Source organism: Acomys minous (genome assembly GCF_964271855.1).
Source record: "Acomys minous genome assembly, chromosome: 5".
NCBI lineage: Eukaryota > Metazoa > Chordata > Mammalia > Rodentia > Muridae > Acomys > Acomys minous.
The window spans coordinates 130,067,276-130,087,031 of record NC_140494.1 but is presented as its reverse complement, the minus strand read 5'-3'; the positions used below and the strand labels follow the sequence as shown (position 1 = coordinate 130,087,031).

At 49.2% G+C, this 19,756-nt stretch overlaps 1 protein-coding gene and 1 long non-coding RNA gene across 2 annotated transcripts in view; one reads left to right on the top strand and one right to left on the bottom strand.

Moving 5' to 3' along the window:
• Nucleotides 1–19,756, top strand: part of LIPC (lipase C, hepatic type) — a 150,151-nt gene that overhangs the window by 92,795 nt on the left and 37,600 nt on the right. The window lies entirely within an intron of this gene.
• Nucleotides 3,587–8,616, bottom strand: LOC311598117. Its single transcript, XR_014779484.1, has 2 exons — nt 8,497–8,616; nt 3,587–4,252 (listed from the first exon to the last, which is right to left on the bottom strand). It is a non-coding gene; the product is annotated as an uncharacterized lncRNA (long non-coding RNA).

Sequence of the window (19,756 nt, the reverse complement as noted above, 5' to 3'; positions counted from 1 at the left end):
GCCCCCATTAAAGGGAAATGACAAATATTTTTTGCACAAGTATTCCTTAAATATTTCTTGGACATTCTCTCTCTCTCTCTCTCTCTCTCTCTCTCTCTCTCTCTCTCTCTCTCTCTCTCCCTCCCTCCCTCTCCCTCTCCCTCTCCCTCTCCCTCTCCCAGTCTGTTAATCTGATATTCAAGTGTAACTGCCCTTTCTCCTTAGTTTGCTAGAGCTGACCAGCCTGTGATGGCTGCAGGTGCTGCCTCTTCTGCCTTTGGATCAGTCTTTGTAGTTACCTTTCTATCTTCCAAAATCCCTTTACATCAGGAATTCCTGACATTGGACCTTTAGCGTGTCCATAGGTTGATCGCAGAGTAGTTCATAAAAAAAACAAAAACAAAAACAAAAAAAACCCCAGCTCTCCACTAACCTCTAACATTTAACTTTAACTTTTTCTTTTTTTCTTTTGGTTTTTTTGAGACAGGGTTTCTCTGTGTAGACCAGGCTGGCCTCAAACTCACAGAGATCCGCCTGCCTCTGCCTCCCTGAGTGCTGATATTACAGGTGTGCGCCGCTGCACCTGGCAGTTAGCATTCCCTTCCATTATGGACGTGGACAACACAGGGCAGTAAGATCCAGTAAAGTTGCTATAGATGCTTTAAAATATCATTTGTGTTCACACTACTTCAAAATCACCGTAGCTGCTAGTGGCTGTCTGTCTTCTGTGTGCACGCGCAAGTCCCTGCTTGTGTGCATATGGTGTGTGGTGCACATACTTGTATATGGAAGCCAGAGGTTGAAGGCAAGAATACACTCAATCCCCCCTCTAGCCTCTCTCTGGGAGGAGCTCACTGGTACAGTTAGAACGGCCAATGATCTTCAGAAGCCACTTGTCTCCACCTCCCTACGGCTGGGATTACAGCTTTATCTGTGAGTGCTGAACCTGAATCCCCGTGCTTGCAAGGCAAACACGTTACAGCTGAGCGGTATCTCCAGACCACAGACGTTCTGTCCCCAGAAGGCAGGGCGAGGAGGGTTATGCAGTAGAGATGAACCATCAGAAGTCAAGAACAGAGGGATTAGGCAACCATCAGCCTCCAACGGCTGCACTACAAGATCCACCATGTTACCCACTGGCCATACATTCTTCGTAGTGTATTTGCACAAAGATGTGAGAGAACTGATCTCAGCGATTGGTAAGAAAGAGTGCAATAGCCGGTTTTGGAACAAGAGGAGGAAAAAAAGAAGCTAGAATTATTTCTGGCTAGTTCACTAACTGAGCAATCAGCCCCAGACTGCCTCAGCCATGCCCAGAGGAAGAGCACCCAGCCAGGCCTAAGAGGACCACACTGTGAGGCTTCCACCTCCAGCTTAGTCAGACAGGTCTGCGACAGAACTCTGGTCTCTGCCTGGCTGGCATGCTGAGCACACCTGACCCTCCATTCGACTATCTGCTATCGTGAAGCCTTGGTGTTTTCTCTGCGAGGCTGTTGAGGACTGGGTGAGGCTGTCCTGAAGCATGTCCACTCAGCAGCCATCACTGGTGGGTACGTTATCATCTCTCTGCCTTCCAGCCTTCCTCTGCCTCCATCAGCAGCACCTCCCGCCCCGTGTGGAGGGCAGGGGCCACTCCCCTTGGTTCACGACCTTTCTGCAGCTTCCAACTAGAGCCTTGCTGGCTCTCCAAATTTTCACCCCAGCTACGAGCCACAAAAAGAACCCACCAGGTCTTCACTATTCAGCTGTGACCCCACGCTGGTCTCCTCTGTCACTCTTACAGGCTTTTCAATAGCCCAGTGAACCGCTTTCATAGGAAGGCTCACTTCTCCCCAGTCACATTCTTATCAGAGGGAAATAAACAACCCACACAGCTTTCTCTAGACACACACACAATTTTCCCTCCCAGAGAAAACCTACCATCAGCTTCTTCAGCCCACAGTGTACAATATGGTAGAAAAGAGAAGCCTCCCTGTGCCACACACTTTGCTAAGAGATCTCATTTTAATAGAACATTGTTATATTGCCATAAACACTCCTTGCCTAAACTCTCATCCTATTCTTAGCGATCAGCCCAGAATGAAGTAAATTTTCAAAAAGAAAAAAAATGCACGTATACACATCCACATATATTAGGACTTGTGCAATGAACAGATTGTGTTTTGTAAACAGGCACGTGATACTTTTTTTCCAATTGATTTGTGTGGAGAGCTGAATGAGAAAATGCCCCCCCCCCCACCCCATAGGCTCTGTTATTTAACCCCCTAGTCCCCAATTGGTGAAACTACTTTGGAAGGTTTAGGAGGTGTGGCCTTGCCAGAGGAGGCGGGATTTGAGAATTTGAGTCTCTGACCAGTGCCCCAGCTTGCTCTCTATGCTTGATGCTTGCAGTTAAAGATAGGGTTTCTCAGCTTCCTGCTCCTGCTGTCATGCCTCTAGCATGATGGACTCTTAGCCCTCTGGGACCGGAAGCCGGAATAAACCTTCTCTAAGTCGCCTTGATCATGGTGTTTTATCACAGCAACTGAAATACAGCTCCTTGCATTTCTTCCTTCCCCTGCCTTTGCGGGGCACCTGGCCACACCCTCTGGAGTGCAGAGGCTCCACTCACCCCTCCCCCCCCCACACTCCTTCTCCAAAGAGGAACTTGAGGCTGAGTCAATCATTTAGGTAAATGAATTGGCTGAGGCCATAAGGCCACCAGGTGATGGCTTAAAGCCACAGAAATGACCGTGCTTTGAATGTCTGCCCTTCAGTTCAGTGGCTTTTGTTGTTTTATATTTTATATTGTATTATATTTTGTGTTCATGTTGTTTATGCTTATTTCCTTTTCTTATTTTCCTGTGTGTGGTGTGTGTGGGCACACGTGTATGAGTTGGTGTGCATACGCCCACGTGCACCTGTGTGTGGAGGCCCAAGTTTGCTGTCTAGAATAATCTTTACTTGCTCTTCTCCTTTACGCACTGGGTCAAGGACTCTCAGTCAAGCCCAGTCTCACCAGTCAGCCTGCTCTGGAGATCCCCCGCCTCGACCTTGCCACCGTGCTCACTGGATACTTAGGTTCTGGGGACCCGAACACCAGTCTTCATGCTTGCGTGGCAAGCACCTCAGCCACTGAGCCATCTCCCTGGCCTTGTTTGGTTCCTGTCATTATTTTCCTTTGTGTTTTTGAGCCAGGGTGTCAACATGTTACGCAGTCTCAAATTTCTTGACTCAGGATATCCTCCTGCCTCAACCTCCTGAGCACTAAGACTATAGGTATAGGTCGCTGCATCCACCCATTTAACCCTGTACCCTGTTCCTGATTGTGTGCATTGAGTGGGTACAAACTCAAGAGGCCAAAGGCCCTGTGCTGCCGAGGCGTATTGCCAAATAGAGGGCTCTAGTCAACGCAGGAGGCGTGGGAGGGTATAACCCCACTTCCTCTGACATGCATAGCATAAAAGGACACTTCAGCCTACAGAAGACCTCACACACCACAGTGGCAGCAGAGACTGCTCTGGAGCCTAGTGATGTCACACACATCACTCACCTGTCCGCTGCACTGGCAGTCACTTAGAACATAGACACACACACAGTTGATAATGACACATGACTGCACGGCTGCTTTGTCTGTTGGCAGAGCCATACTTTTATTGTTTCTAGTGCAGTTCTATTTATTATTACTGTAAAGCAAAGCCATGTTGTGCAGTAGCCCCTCACATTTCCTGTTTACCCGTGCCTCTTGAAGGCATCATTTTCTCTTGGTAGTAAGACTCCATCTTAACTTGTTTTATGCATCTATCCATGTGTCTGGGAGCTCTGTCCACAGTGAAGAATCACCTAACGATGCAGTCGCTCGGTTCATATCCCCGTCGCTAAGCAACGCATGAGCTGTGCTTCCGTGTACCAGGACTGGCAGGCCACACCTCATTTCTTCTTCTCAATAGCTTCACCTGGGAGGCATTATCACTGAAGTCATCTGGGCCACAGATAGATTCAGAGACTCCCCCAAGGTCACTGAGCCCGTGCCTAGGAAATTCCCTCCGCTTTACAGGAAGAGGTACAAGGTGCAAGTAAGGGGTCATCTGTAATCTTGCATAGGTATGAGGCATCCTTCAGTCTCCCCCTCCCCCACTGGGGAAAGGAGAGTAAGGGCTTCTTTGCTCAAAGCAATTAGAACAATGCTTCGCGCCACGAGGTCTACCGGCAGGGTTCTTCAGGTACCAGAGCAGATGCTGCCCAGCGGAGGCTGATAAACACCACGGCCCAGGGGTTGGGCCCCACGCAGGTCCTAGTAAGAGAGATAGAGGTCTAGCTGGCAGGACCTGTTTATCCTGAAGGACAAGGGCGTCATTACTTTAAAGATAGCTCGGAGCCAACAGACAACTGGCACTGTGTGCTGAGAGCGATTTAACAGGCCAGGCTGTCTGGAGACCCCTTTTAGGAAGACCTTCAGAAACACGTTATTCTGGGATACAGAGAAAGGTTTGTGATCCAGTGCACACGGCAGTCCTGGTACTCAGGTGGCGGAGGTGGGAGGACCAAGAATTTGAGCCCAGTACGGGCTGCAAAGCAAAGCAAAATGACAGAGAGAGAGAGAGACAGAGAGAGAGAGGGAGAGGGAGAGAGAGAGGGGATTACATCGGTGTGTTATTTACATCTGGTCACAATGCCTGTTGCTTAAGTTACTATAGTAGTTACATGGAAACTCCCTGTGGCCATCAAAAAAAGGCATGAGTATCAAGAGGAAATGTCCAAGCCAGTGTAAATTTCAAAATCAGAATTCTAATCTAAATATGTGTGTCTCTATGTATATACACTTAAAGGTCATATAAATGCATGCAGACCAGATTTTCTTAACTTTTTAAATTTGTGTGTGTGTGTGTGTATCTGCATGCATTTATAAGTATCATGTGTGTGCAAGTGACTGAGAAGACCAGAGGGCATCAGATCTTCTGGAATTGGAGTCTCACAGGCAGCTGGGAGCCACCTGACGTGGCTGCTGGGAACCCAATCCGGGTCCTCCACAAAAGCATTTTACACCTTGAGTCCTGGGATTCAAGGTGCACCTACTACACCTTCTTAAAGTATAAAGAAATCATCAATAATGATTTTCTCTGACTATGAGATTGCAGATAATTTTGGTTATTTTTCCTTATATTGTAAGAATTTTTTAAAGTTTTCTACAATAAATCTTTAGTCCTTTTTAAAATAAAAGTTTTGTTTTGTTTTGTTTGTTTGTTTCAAGCTTTGGCTTGTTTTATTTGCTTTCTAAGAGAAAAGGTCCACTCGAGTCAGGAGCAAGGACACATGTGAAAAACAAGCTACTCTAGGCAAGGAGGACCAGTGCAAACTGGGTGTGCCAATCTGTCTGCAAAACTCCTGCAAATCAGAGCCCAGGAAACAACATCTCTAGGTCCTCGTCTTTTAAGGGGACAGATGGAGTCCCAGACTTGTGGCACCCATCTTCAAGTGGCCTCTTTACGGGGTATTGGGTACCCAGCCGCAGGATGAGCACCCAACTCTGGCTCTGACTATACGCTGGAGGCCACCGACTGAGGAAGGGAGACAAAATCCTGGTCCCTGTCCTCACAGCCAATGTCAGGAAGCTGGACAGTCCTGACAAGATGGCCTGCCACAATGAGGGTCACTTCCCAGGTGTCCTCAGACGGTGATGCAGTGCTCCACCTTTCAGCTCACTTACGGTAAGCAAAACACCAAAAATTAAACAAATAGGCAGAATAAAAGTACGGAGAAAGGGAGACACAGAACAGCCTGGGAAAAGCAAACCTCTCACCCCAAAGGCTGCTCCACTTTCTGAGGTGCCCTGCTACAGAGGCGGGTAATTGTTGACTGGGCACAGGCCCAGATTCCACACACCGCACTCTGGAAGCAAGGAGTTCATCTAACGGGCACTGAATAGATTCCAGTTCCTCCGACATCCCACATCCCTTTCTGCCAAGGAGCTGTTCTGAAAGCTGACACTCCCTTGATGTGAGTCTGCAGCCCACCCACTTCACTGAGAAAACAGTTTCAGATCAGCCCTGTTCCAGACACTTTGCTCCCAAGGACAAGCTGGCAGAGCCTTTGGCAGAGCTGGAAAAGCTAGCTCTTTGATGATCAGAAACGAGGAACAATGCTAGAACAAATGTTATTAATCCAAATCGTCACAACAACCTTCAAAGCGGGCCACTCCTCCGTGCTCCCTGGGAGGCACGGTTCATTCAGAGGTGGCCTCATTCGCCCTGACTCCTATTAGACAAGCCAACCCCCTGAAAAAACAAATCGCCCTCAGAACAATGGGGGGAAGTGCTAAATAGCAAAGGTGAAGGAAGAAAAAGGAAAAGGAAGCAGATAAGTGGGAAAGAGAGATGAGAACCCAACTGCAACTATATGAGTCTCATTTGAGAACAATAAAGGGATGAGGCTCTCCAGGGACGAATCCCCTTGAAAGACACCCCCTTAATTCACTCTCATGCAGCTGAGAAATCAGGAAGACCCCACCCCCCCCCCACCTCCGGCAGCCAGTTCCACTCACAAGTAACTGCACGCACGGGAACCCTCCCTACCGCATGCAAAGCTGTGTTGCGTGGCTGTCGGGTGTGGCAGGTGGGATTTCTCCTTTCGGAATCATTTTCTCATGGGTAAACAAACATCTCCTCTGGCTTTGCCAACCTCACCCAACCAGAAAGCCATCATCGTGCTAACTAAATTAGTAGCGTTATCAATCGCATCTGTGACAAGCTCATGACAGACTGGGAGAGGGTGAGTGAAGCAATCAGATGCTGTTTATGGGAAAGAGGCAGAAGGCAGCAAGAGTAGTAACAGAGGGGGGGTCAGGGGGAGCTCAGCACCCATTTGTGGCCGGAGCAAGTGGATTGACCCTCTGAGCTTCTGCTACGGAGCTGTTACAGCTGACCGGACTCCATTGCACTGTATTGTTTACAGCTGTGAATAACACAAGAGGCTGGTGTGATGGGGCACGCCTTTAGCACCAGCACCTCAGAGGCAGACGGAGTGGGTCTCTGCGAGTTTGAGGTCAATCTGGTCTACATATCAAGTTCTGGGACACCCAGAGCTACATAATGAGACTCGGTCTCAAATGGAAAAAAGAAAAGAACTAAAATAAAAACAACTATGAGCAACACCAGAAACATTATGGATAGAGGTAGAAATAGTGTCAATGCTGCAAGTAGGGCTTTCACGCCTTTGTTTCGTTGGCTGGTCGGCTGAGTCGCTCTTTCGTTTGCCGGTTGGTTGGGTTTTGGCTTTGGCTTTGCCAGAGACCAGGCCTTCCATAGCCAAGGCTGGCCCTCGAACCCATCATGTTGCCAAGAACAACCTTGAACTTCCGTTTCCCCAGCCTGCACTTCCTGAGTGGCTAAATGTTGGGGGATGGTCTGATGTATTTTGATGCAAATTACTGCTTGCCGTCTCTGTGACCCACCTTCTGATTAATAAAAAGCCATCTCACCTGGGCAGGGCAGAGGAGATAGGTGGGGCTGGGGGAGAGAGAGGAAGCCTGGGAAGAAAAAAAAAAAAAAAAAAAGATCGCCACGAGGAGAAAGGAAGAGACCAGAGAAGAGGGTCCCAAGAAGGAAGAGAGGAAGGCTACCGAGGGTTAGATGGGAGAGAAGCACATGGCTGGCATGGATGGAGAATCCGGCCCAGATGAAGAACATTAGCAAGTATATGGGATTACGGATGGGAGGTAGCTTGATAGAAATTATTAAAAACAGATGGCATGGGATACCTGCCCCACTATGGGAAGTAGTTTACAGGATTAATGTCTGCCCCAAGATAACTAAGGCTACTTTAAAATATAACAAGTGTTTGTGTCTTAATTGATTGCTAGCTTGGCATACTGATAATAATAAAACTGGTAATTTTTTTTAAAAAATAGCTAAATTACAAGTGTGAGCCACCACGCCCAGTTTTATTGGGGGGGGGCGGCTGGGGATGGAACTCAGGGCTCCACAGTTCCCACCAACCGAGCTTCACCCCAGCCCTACAGCAAAAATTTCCTCTCGTTTCAAGCCGTGGCCACATTCTGTTCCATTTTGCTGCTACTTCATGTGCAGGAGTCAAACAGAGATCAGGCAGCAGCAGCCGTCTGGCTCAGTAAACACGAGAAGTTACAGGGGCCGCGGGCCGTGTGGTCATCTCTAACGCCTCTGTAGCGAAAGGCAAGTTAAAGCCGGAAGCAACATTGGGGGGGGGGCTGACGTGCACCCTGCTTTGTGAGACCTGACTGTAAGAGATGGTGTTCTGGTGCATTCCCTGCTTTTCTACTTTAATTAGATTTGTTCATTTTATTTGGTGTTGAATGTGGCTGTGGAGGGCAGACAAGGGTATTGGAGGCCCTGGAACTCGAGTCGCGGGTTGGTGGTGAGCGTCCATGTCGGTGCTGGGGATCAGACCCAGGTCCTCTGAGAGCTCTTACGCGTGGAGCATCTCTCTAGCTCCCTCTCTTCACACGCTCCCATTTACCCAGCAAGTATTCCACACTAGCTACTGCGTCAGGACATATCATACCTTTATTTAACGGGCGGGCCTCTTTCGCCAGGCAGGTAGGGCTGGGATGGGAGAGGCCCCGGGCCTGCCGGTTCCACACTGAGTCGGGAGTGTCATCGGAGCGAGGTCTCAACTTTGTTGCGGCGGGTTTCTCTTATATAGAGTATAGGGAGTGGGCGGGGCATACGGCGTCAGGGACTATGACGTCTCCCAGGACGTAAAGTGGGACCAATTGGTGTGTGTAACGTGGCTGTTGGTAGGCAGGGCTCAGACCAAGCTGAGTCATTCCTACGCGGAAGTATTTACTAGAGACTGTTGCTGAAATTCGAGCCAGGCTCCGATCTGTCCTCAAGGCCTCAGAGGGCTGACAGATTCGGCCATAGGGCCCAACAGTGCACCTCTCTGAGTAGAGCTTCATCAGAGACAAACTGTATCCGTGTGAAGTGAAAGTCATCTATACAAGCCGGGCGTGGTGGCGCACGCCTTTAATCCCAGCACTTGGGAGGCAGAGGCAGGCGGATCACTGTGAGTTCAAGGCCAGCCTGGTCTACAGAGCGAGTCCAGGACAGTCAAGGCTACACAGAGAAACCCAGTCTCTGTGCAAACCAAAGACTGATCTATATATAGTCTATATATACTATATAGTCTTTAAAGAAAAAAATTCAGAGCTGGTAGGGGGGGAGTGAGAGGTGAGGGGTAGGGGGTGGGGGCAATATGCCTTTCCTATGTCAAACAGTGGGGCTGTGAGAGGTTCTGAAATCTGAATTAGAATCGGAGGCAGGGTCAAACAGGATACGTTTTGGAAACAAAAATCAGTGGGGCTGTGAGTAAGGGAGATGTAGGGTCAAGGATATCTGAAGTTCATGGCTTCAGGTGTCAACCACTGAGCTGTGAGACTGAGCTGTGGAGAGAGAGCAGGAGGAGGTGACCTCATGGGGAAATAAAGCATGTCAGGTGCTCAGGGCCCTTTCAGTAGAGTGAACCTGCACTGCTGTGGTCCCGTCACTACTCTCACCCCTGTCACTTCTGGTGCCTTCACAAGGGCTTCAATCCTTTTTTTGGTTTTTTGAGATGGGGTCTCTCTGTGTTGCCTTGGCCATCCTGGACTCTCTTTGTAGACCAGCTGTCGTGAGCAGAGAGTTTACACTCAGAATCCGGAACAAAGGAGGCAGGCCAAGAGCAAGTGGTACGATTTAGCAAGAGAGGTTTATTAGCAATACAAAGGCAACTACAACAAAACGCAGCGGCTAAGGCTCCAAGGCCAAGCCACCAATACCATTCCATTAACTCTTAAAACTATCTTAATTCTAATAGGAGTAGCATTTAGCATCTTATACTATCAATGTTCTGGGAGCTTATGCCATTAGGGTATACGACCTGATATCGCGACGATCTGTCGAACAGGTTCGCTGCTGCGACTTGAATCAGTTCTCGGGTTGTTATCTGACAGCGTGTCTGTCTGCTCTGTCCGGGGAGAGCGCCCCGTCGGCTGGCAGCATTTCAGGTAATCATGGTGACAGCGAGAGAGAGAGCTGGCTGCTTCTTCTCAGGGTTTTTATACTAACTTTAACCTTATCCTCTCTAATTCACACATCTAGCTTTCTGCGTCACTCTTATCACCAACTTGCAGTCGTGGCTGCTCCTAGGTCAGAATTTACTACTAAGGTTTTATCTATCACTCACACATCTGGTCACATGTCAGCTTTTTGGACTGTCAGCTATTTTCTACGCTGGGCTTTGAAACAAGCCCTGACATGTAGCTGCTTCCTACACTGGGCTTTGAAACAAGCCCTGACATGTTTATTACACCAGGCTGGCCTCGAACTCACATCGATCCACCAGCCTCTGCCTCCCAAGTGCTGGGATTAAAGGTGTGCGCCACCACGCCCGGCCTGGCTTCAATCCTTTTTGACTGCCACTTGTCAATGCTTTTTCTGCCTTCCTGACACCAAGGGAGGCTTTAAGAATAACCAGGTCTCAGCACTTCCCAAGTTACACCTGACTCTAAGGCAATGGAGTTTGCTGGTCATCTTTGTTTGGACTTTAAAGATGATCCTGGGGTGTCTTCGGGCTTTTATTATTTCTGGGGAAGTGTTTTTAAACCCTGGGCAACAAGCAGCACAGGACAGCAATCATGAGAGATAAGAAATAAAGGCAAAACGGCTTATAATCTTTCAATTTGCTGCCTGGAGGGCGTTCCCAGCCCACCAGCCTCTCCCTTTGGAGAGAGGCAGAGTTTAGAGTTCAGACAGGAGGCAGCCAGAACTGACAGAGGAAAGAGTTTCAGAGAGATCCAGAGCAGCCACGGAGTCTTCAGTCCAGTAGAGATCACTGAGGAAGCCTTGCAAAGGGAATAGATAGACCTGACTATCCACGTGGCCATCACCTCAGGACTGGGGACAATTAAACCCAAGCTAAAGCCATTCTGTCCCCACGTAACAAAGTCTGAAAGCTTCAAAACCATTGCCAAGCAAAGTAGCTGTACCCAGAACACAGCTAAATAATATTTAGAACATCCGACAACGTCCAGTACCAAGAGGATAAAATTCAGAGTGTGGCATCTACCAAGAAATCACACAAAAAGAAGGCAAAACCCCACAGTTGTCAACTTGAACAACACTAGAGTTCATACTGATGACAGAATTAGTGATCAGGACCACAAAGGGGGTCTGTGTGTGTTGTTATGAAACAGGATCTCAAGTAGCACAGGCTAGCCTTAAACTTGCTGGGTAGCCAAGGATGCCCTTGAACTTCTGATCCCCGTGCCTCCACCTCCCAAGTGCTGGGGTTACAGGCCTGTGCCACCACTTCTACGCAGTGCTGGGGATGGGACGTAGGGCCTCACTGATGCCTGGCAAGTTCTCTGCCAACTGAGCTACAGTCCCAGACCAAGAGTTGCAAGAACTAAGTTCCATATGTTCAAGAACAAGAACCTAGGAGACGGAGAACAGATGGGAGGCAGAAATATGGGAGCAATCTCAAAACCCCAGGTCACCATCTAGGCGAACGGTACACTGGGTAGATTAACAAGAGGTCAGACGCTGGTTAACAGCAGATCAGCCAGCACTGTAGAACAAACGAGATCTGTGGACTCAGTGGCGTCACAGCGAAACTATCCGGTGAAATACAAAGAGGAAAGCCTGGGAATAAATCAACAGCAACAAGGTGTGCTGAGGGCAGTTTTAACTAGAGGTCTCGTGTGTATTGACTAGAAAAGAAATAGTAGGGGCCAAAATATAACTGAAGAAAGGGTGACTAAAATATGTCTAAGTGTGGTAAGAAGGAGGAGGAGCAGAAAGAGAAGAGGAGGAGGAAGAAAAAGAAGAAGAAGAAGAGGAAGAATCCCAAAACCCTTAATGATTCCCAAGCATGGGAAATATCAATCAATACATAAACCAAGTCACAGAACAAGCAAATTGCATGACGAGTCATACACACATGCACACACGCACCCACGCACACAAATCTTAAAGCAAACCAGGGTAAAAAGCCACATAACATACAACAAACCCAGAAAATAATCCCACAAATACATTTTAAGTGAGACATTGTACTGTTATGTCTGTGAGAAAATAAATATGGACAGTTTTGAATTATAGAATTGGAAGCAGAATTGACTGAAAAAGATTAACGCCACCCCTCCCCCGCCAACCCTATTAATCAACTTGAGAACAGCATGGTCCTCTTGAGACTTCCTTTACAATGTTCTTCCATGGGTCTGGAACAGTCTTCCACCTAAGGCTAGTTTGCCCCGGATTCCAGACAGCAATACTTAACACTGTTCGTTAATGAACACAATATGGCAGCAAACTTCCTGAGCCGGACATTACCTGTCACTAATGTATGTTCACGTGTGTGTGGAGGCCAAGAGGTCAATATCAGGCATCTTCCTCATCTGCTCTCCACTTTAAGTTTTGAAACAGGGTCTCTCGCTGACTCTGGGACTCCTGCCTGGCTGTCCAGTGAGCTTCGGGAATCTGTCTGTCTCGACTCTCCCAGTGCTGGGGTTACAGATGCATTCCATGATGCTCAGGCAGTGGGGCCTAGAATCCAGGTGCTAATGTTTGTGTGGCAAAGCACCTTACCCACTGAGCCATCTTCCCAGCCCTGGGTTTGTAGAGCCTACTTCTGCCTCATCTCCCTCTTATTCACATGCCAAGTAACTTTTATTTTATTTTATGTATATGAGTGTTTGTTCACATATATGTATATATATGCACATATGTATATATGTGTGTATACATACATACATACATACATACGTACGTACATACATACATACGTACATACATATATGCATCTGGCTCATAGAAGCCAGAAAAGGGCATTTGATACCTTCAACTGTAGTTACAGATGGCAGAGAACTTCCACGTGGGTGCTGAGAACCAAACCCAGGTCCTCTGCAAAAGCAGCCAGTGCTCTTAACCACTGAGCCATCTCTCCAATTCTCCTCCCTTTCTTTTCTGCCTGCTGAGCACAGCAGGGCTCTGAGAGTCTCGGGAGACCTGTCCCCTCTACACTGCATAGCACCACACGCTAAGCTGCCTTATCACAGCCTCCCACACCCTCGCCCTGGAAGATCAAAAGCCCTAAGCCTCTTAAATGACTGGGTGGGCGCGCACGCGCGCACACACACACACACACACACACACACACACACACACACACACAGTTTTTTAGCAAACCCTTTTATAGGCCTCACAAGAATTTAATTTTTTAGGCCAAAAGTTCCAGGGCTGAGAACTGAAGCCTGTGGGGACTGCAGGTGTTTGAAGCCTACAGTTCAGGAAACACCCTTCTGTGTGAGCTCCTTTCCCACACAGACTGAGGCTGTAATCCTGGAAGTAGCGTGCAGGGAAACAAAAACCGCACCGGAAGTGTCCTTCCACGCCTGTCCCACACAAAAACACGCGGGCGCTGTGTTTTCTGTCACTGTCACATGAAAGGATTGTAGAAGCAATCCTTAGATCTAGACAGCAAGCCTGCAGGCTTAGAGGCAAGCATCTCAGCCCCCAGCAACCGAGGAGGAAATGGGCCTGCGAGGTTGGCTGGCTTGAAGAAGGGTCACGTGACTGGCCAGCGGCAAGAGCGTCCTGACCCAGGGCTCCTGACTCCAGGACCGGGCTCCTTCGCTGCGTCTGTGGCATCAGATAAAGAAACAGACACCAACCGCCTGATATTGACTCACGCTCCCGGTTTCTCAACAGCAACGTGACTGAGATGCGAGGTTGCTTAATTCCTTACTGGAGGGCGAGGCGAGGCCTGTTCGTAGCAGGACCCCAGACTTTTGCTCACAAGAAGCACTCCATTTGCGCCGACTCCCACGCCCCCGCCAGTGTTTAACAACTGACAACACTTCCGGATGCGGCTGGTGATGCGACAGAGTGGGTAGAGTGGGTCCCAGGTTCTAGCTCCAGCACCGCATAGATGGGCTGTTGCATGCTCAAGGGACAGGCAGGAGGATCAGGAGGTGCTGGTTATTACCCTGGGCTACATAACAAGTTCGAAGCCAACCTAGGATACTTAAAACCCCTCTCAATAACAACAACAATAATAGAAGGGCCAGGCATGGTGGCACACGCCTTCATCCCAGCACTCGGGAGGCAGAGACTGCTGGATCGCTGTGAGTTTGAGGCTAGCCTGCTCTACAAAGTGAGTCCAGGACAGCCAAGGTTATACAGAGAAACCCTGTCTTGAAAAACTAATAATAATAATAATAATAATAATAATAATAATAATAATAATAATAATAAAAAATCTTCAGATAATGCCATGAAACCAAACGTCCCTGGTGTAGCAAGGAAGAAACAAACATGTCCATCTGGTTGAAACTGTCTTGGGTGTGGTCTCCTGGCCTGGACAGGGTTCTGGTTCCATTGGAGTATTTAGTGAGGGGTTGATGGCCTGGCCAGGGCTGACCGGATGTGTATAATTAAAGGAGCCTCAGTGCCCGGCATAGAGAAGGTTGATTCCAGAGAATGCTGTCGACGCATCTGAGGAAGCAGTGGTGAAGGAGTTGGCTCCGTGCGCAGAGGAAGCCAGATCAGAAGAGGAACTTGTCTTCCTGCCACGAGTCTGGGTCCAGGGAACTCAGTGGTAAGGGAGGTAGAACCGTGGAGCCCAAGGCATGACCCTAAGCAGCCCCTCTCTTCTCAGCCCACCGCGGTCTCACTCTGCCTACAACTGCCCAACCCAAGGTGCTGTGAAGGAGTCGCTGCTGGAAGGCCGAGTGGGGCTCACCAGTGTGGCCAGATACAGGCTCCGTACACACAGCACCTTAAATGAACTTCATAAGGTGTTGCGTAAAGTAACCAGACACAAAAGAGGACCTACTGTGTGAATCCACCGGCACGAAGCTGGAGAAGAGGAGAAATGCACGCCCAGTGAGAGTGAGCGACGGTGGGTGTGGCGTTGCTAGAGTTGACTCAGGAGCCTTCTGGGCACAGAAACAACCTATGTCGTGATCCATATGTGTAGGATGGCCATGCCTTCCGGGACACTTCTGTAAATAAGCTCTGCCCCCTTAAAAATGAGAGTTGACTCTGGAACCACGTTGGCTCTGTGAATTCCAGTGGTGATTCCGGCTACAGCAGAGTATTTTTGTAAGAGGCTAATGACCAGGGCAGGGCAGACAGGAAATGGCACAGTTAGTACAAATAGCACTATAATTAAAGGAGCCACATGGCCAGGCACAGGAATGATTGGGAAGAGCCAGGCAGCCTGCTCCGTTGCCCCCTTGAGCTCACCTGCCACTGCACTGAGTGCTGAGGGTCAGTGTGGGGCACAAGATGTCTCAACGGATGCTCCTGCGTCATCCCAGCCACTGAGACAGGCATGCCAAGCCCTTAGCCTCTGTCTCTTTCTCTCCTCTACTTTCTCCTGCTTTGGGGCCTGTGCTTAGGCGCTGCCTCTATTTGCCGAGCTCTTTATCAGCAGATAGAATATTTACAGAGTACAGCGGTGTTGGTTACACAGTTCATTTTACTGGAGGCTAGGGGATTGTACTGTCTCCTCCTGAGTTATTCTTGGCGCGGCAGCCCTTGCTCCCAGCATGCATTTCTTTACATCCGAAGGCCTCCCTCAAGAACCTCAGTGACACAGCGCAGATGAGGGAGGTTTTCTTTTTACCTCTCTCCAACACTGCTTCTTGGGCAGGCTGGTCATGTTTCTCCATTGATGCTTGTCCTTTGATCTTTTTTTATTCTTCCCTTTGGAAACTGGCTGGTTCTGAAACAAGCTAGCAGATGCCAGAGTGTGTGGATTCCAGACACTGTATCCTGTAATGGGGCTGACGGACTTGTGTTTCACCTTTCTGCATCTCAGTTCGGAGCAGGCCGTGGGTTCTGTTTGTTTCAGTAGATTCTTTGTGGGGGTGGAGCATGCGTGGGCCACACAGGGCATACGTGGAGATCAGAATACAACGTGCAAGAGCTGGTTTTCTCCTTCCACCCTGACGGTCCCAGGGATCAGACTCAAGCTCAGGCTCGGTAGCAAGCAAGCACCTGGGTCATCCTACTCCCTAAGCTTCTTCCAAAGGCTCCCAGGCGCTGGGCACAGAAGGCAGTGATAACCACCGTATCTGACTACTCAACCGATTATTTCCCAGCCACTTAAATCACCGCTTTCAAGTGCTGTCTTCCTATTACTCCACGGATTTTAACCAAAAGACCCTCCCATAGCTGGCATATACTTGCCCAGAAATACCAGAAGGAAACACACAGAAAGTCAGGAGCCATCACATCCAGGGGAAGGAGACACAGCAGCACTGGGAGGGCGTGGGGTGAGGGCAACAGTCTGTGTAGCTCCTGCTGTCCTGGAACAGCTCATGAACACCAAAGGTTTCAAGAAGCTCTATGGGACAGGGACACATAGGAAGCTGCTCACAGGAAGAACGTCCTCCCAAGAGTCCAGGAATACCCAGCCAAATTAAGGAATGTAGAGACTGGGGCAGTTTGCACCGAAGACACTGTGTCCTGAGAGTTCCTGCCTGGCACTGGTCCCCATGAAAGATTACCCCTAAAGCAGCCTCTTAAAAATTTCTCTCTGGCCAGCGGGAAGGCCCATAAAAGTCACTTAAGATAGCCCCAAACTCACAGGGCTCACAATGCTCCTTAGTCCACATAACCCCTATTGACATCTCCAGAAACAGTTTGGAATCAGAAAAGACTTCATAAAGACAATTTTTGAAAAAGATTTATTTACTCATGCATTTTATGTATGAGTGCTCTGTCTTCATGCACACCAGAAGAGGCAATCGGATCCTATCCCAGATGGTTGTGAGCCACCATGTGGTTGCTTGGAATTGAACTCAGGACCTCTGGAAGAGCATTCAGGCACTCTTAACCACTGAGCCATCTCTCCAGCCCCATGAAACAGTTTTTAAAATGTGATTGAAAAGCTTAAAACAAAGCCAGCTGTGGTGGTATGCCTTTAGTCCCAGAAGAGGCAGGAGGAACTCGGTGAGTTTGAGGACAGCCTGGGTTTACATAGCGAGTCCCAGGACAGCTAGGACTCCCTAGAGAGACCCTGTCTCAATTATTAATTAATTAATTGACTAACTAATTAGTCAATTAATTAAAATAAAGGAAGATCTGAGAAAGAAGGGAGAGAGGGAGGAAAGGAAAATGGAGCGATGTCTAGAGGCCTTTGGAAAGTAAACAAAACAAGGGTTACCCTGACTCCAGAGAAATGTCCAGATCTCTCCTCCTCCTCACAATGCCCTCCCTCAGAAAGTACACAGAGAAAGAGATGGCTATGGTGATGGGTCAACAGCGCCTGACTCCAGGAAAGGAATTGGGTAGAAAAGAAGCAGCTAGGTCCATGCCTCTGGGCTCCCCTTCCTCCTGGTGTTGGCTCATTGTGACAAATATTCCCCTAGAAAGGGCAGGAAAAAAAAAACCTGGAATTATCGTGTTAATTTGGTTCAGCTCTTTAGCCCATCAATGCCCAGGCCATGAGCTGGATGCCAGGACCCTTGAATCCATAACCCATGTTACACCTCAGAGCCTGGTTATGAAGCCAGCGCCCAACAAAAGACCAAATCTCCCTTGAGAAAGAAGGCATCTGAAGGGCAGAGGGACTCCACCAGGATCAGCTGCCAAAAGAGCTGTCCATAGTCCTTCAAGGTTGAGGGCTGAGGTTCACGTAGTAGGTGTGAAAGGGAAAGCATCTGAGGTAGGCAGAGGCCTGTGGGCAGGAAGCACTGACAAGCTGCTGCTGGGGAGTGGGAGGTGTGGGAACGGACGGAGGGCACTGCCCCGCCCATGGCCAGTTGCCATTGACTGGTTTGGGAGGGGACGGAAGACCGGGAGGTGACGCAGTGAGGGTGCCTGAGTGCCTGGGCAGGGTTCTGAGCACAGGAAGTAGACATCAGCACAAACTGTTTGGCTGGTGGAGGGGGTGGCCCGCAAGTTCAGGCCTTCCGTGTGTGGCACGGTTACGATGAAGATGAAGACTCTCTCCCCTGACCTTTCTCTCCCTGTGGTTGGTGAGAAGGATGCACGGCAGTGGTGAGAAGTTGTCATGCCCTCTGCAGTAGGCTCCCAGCATGGCTCTGGCTCCCCCGTCCATCTCTGATACCCCACACTGTTAGTTCCTATGAGACTGGCTATGCTGGTCTCACTGTGTCCTATAGTACCCAACCCCTAAAGCTTCGGTGGTCCATAACCCTTGGCACTCCTCGCTCCCAGGGACTTACCTAAGCTCACACATCCTCCCTGAAATCGCCTCCTCTAGTTAGCCTGGGCTGAGCCATCTCCCTGCAGAGGCAAAGCACCAGGAATGCTCCAGACAGAACTGGGCCGGGCTGAAAACTGAGCTCCAGGTTAGGCTGCCCTGAGGACGCACTACCTCAGGGAAGATGCCAAGTTCTAGTAATACGTTCCCTGGGGTGTTTTCAAATCCAGACATAGAGGAGCTTTGCGTGTTAGTGTGGGCCAGGGCCCCCAGCTCTCCCTGGCCTCACAGTGGCTTCATTGCTGCCTGTAAAGGTCAGCACTCAGCAGACCCATGCCTTGCGGCTCTAGCCTCAGGGCCCTGCTCACCTGCTTCTGTTCTGAGACTCGTGCACCTTCCCACTTGGCTGACCTGTCCTGTGGGCCACCTCTTTCTGTGAAGACTTCAGACATTCCTATGGCATCCCCACCGTCACTGACCCCCAATGGAGTCCCCATAGTCACTGATGCCCTTGGCTCATTGTCCCTTCCACTGAGCCCCTCATTAGTGACACCGATCATATCTGGGGTGTATGGTTAGCAGCTGCCTGTGTTAAAGACTCGTCTCCTACCTGAGTTCTATTCCTCCCAAAGGTCTTGGCTTATCTCCACTGCCAGCTTTAAACTACAAGTTCCTGTAGATGCTATTGCTTCTCTGAGACATTCATCACATTGACATGTCTAAGATAGCCCTGTTGCCAGGACTCCATGAGCGCCACCTGTATGAGCTGACTGCTAGCAGTCTCTCACAGGCTTGAAGACAAAGTAAGAAAGGTCTAGGGCAGAGTGAGAATGTTTCCAGAAGGCCTGTCTTCCTGCACCCCTTCCAAAGCTATATCAACAGCAGCGTAGGCACCCTGGGGCCCCAGTCCAGCCCTCGCCACCCAGCTTGTCCTTGGTATGCTCTGCTGGTATGTCCCTAGTATTCTCCTTGGCCCTAAGCACTTGGCCATCTTCCAGGACCAGCTCTGATAGGGAGGAAGTTACCCTTGTGGAAAATTCCCTGAGGGGCCATCTTTGCTCTCTTGGGTCATCCTGCTCTCTCAGTCCAGTCTCAGAGAAGGTGGCGTCTTAAAATAAGCATTCAGTAGCCACGGTGTGTGTTACGTCATGCTATCTGGTATCAGATGCGATACCCAGGCATCACAGTCAGGCAGTGAGGGGCTGGCTCCAGAGTCCTCTGCATCAAAGGAAGGATCGTGAGCACCTCAGCGGTATGCGAACAGCCATAACGGAAAGTTGACGCAAGAAACAATAAACCACCTGGTGTGGTGGCACATGCCTTTAATCCCAGCACTTGGGAGACAGAGGCAGGTGGATCACTGTGAGTTCGAGGCCAGTCTGTTCTACAAAGCGAGTTCAGAAGAGCCAAGATAACACAGAGAAACCCTGTCTCAAAAAACAAAAAGAAAGAAGAAAGAAAGAAAGAACAAGCCAGTAACTTTTACTTAATTTCCTGAAGACTGGATTTTAAAAAGATGAATATTTCATTAGGCACAGAGGCTTATGCTTGTAATCTCAGTGCTTGAAAGGCTGAGGCAGGAGAATGACCAGCTTGATGCCAGCCT